Raw genomic sequence first — 1,087 nt, 5'->3', positions numbered from 1 at the left:
CCATATAAGATGACATATCTTCGTAGGGGCCTTCAATTTCCACGCAAATGCCTGAAGCTTTGTAATACTTGGCTCCAAAACTTCCGTCTCCTCCGTTAACTTTAATAAATTCTGCGCCACCCAATATCCAGATTTAACCGTATATTGGCCACTCCTTGTAAAGTTCCAGCAGTAAGTATCTCGCCGATGAGTTGAGCTTATGGCCAAACTCCTTATGAGTGGTATATCCTCAGGATGAACATAGTTCTCCAATAGTCCCACATCCCAATCCTTCAATCCCTGGTCAATAAGATCGCTTACTCTCATGTTGGGGTTCATCACAGGAGCTATGGGAGCAGCTGGCCTGGCGGGATTCGATGGAATCCATGGATCCTCCCATACTTTAACCTCATAGCCTGAGTGTATCTTCTGTCTAATCCCCAGTAGCAGTAATTTTCTTGCCGCAGAAATGCTAGTCCACACATAGGATGGGCTACTAGCAGGGCTTACTCTCAATGGAAAGCTCAATCTATAGTACCTTCCCTGTAAGACTCGGGCCACCAGAGAATCAGGAAACTGTACTAATCTCCATAGTTGTTTAGCTAGAAGCGCCAGATTAAACTCATGAATCAATCGGAAGCCAATTCCACCCTCTTCTCTGGATAGGCAGACTTTCTCCCATTTCGCCCAGTGTATTCCTCTCTTTGGTGGATTCGAGCTCCACCAGAACTGAGCAATGGCACTGGCCAAGCTTTCACATATCTCCAATGGGAGCAGGAAAGTTGACATGACGTATGTCGGAAGAGCGAGCAGAATTGATTTAATCAGTACTTCCTTTCCACCTTTTGAGAGCCATCTACCTGTCCATCCATTCACTCTATGCATCAGCTTGTCTTTCAGAAATGCAAAAAGCTTGCACTTAGAGCCCCTTATATCCTCGGGGATACCTAGGTATGTTCCCATTCCTCCTCCGTTCTGTATCTCAAGTGCATCTTTAATCTCTTGTCTCGTATTTGCATTAATCCGCTTACCAAAGAGTAAGGAGGACTTGTCAAAGTTGATGCACTGACCAGATGCTTTACCATATTTCCTGACTACTTTCATTACT

Source organism: Brassica oleracea, chromosome C1, assembly GCF_000695525.1.
Source record: "Brassica oleracea var. oleracea cultivar TO1000 chromosome C1, BOL, whole genome shotgun sequence".
Lineage (NCBI taxonomy): Eukaryota > Viridiplantae > Streptophyta > Magnoliopsida > Brassicales > Brassicaceae > Brassica > Brassica oleracea.
This window is presented reverse-complemented; position numbering follows the sequence as displayed.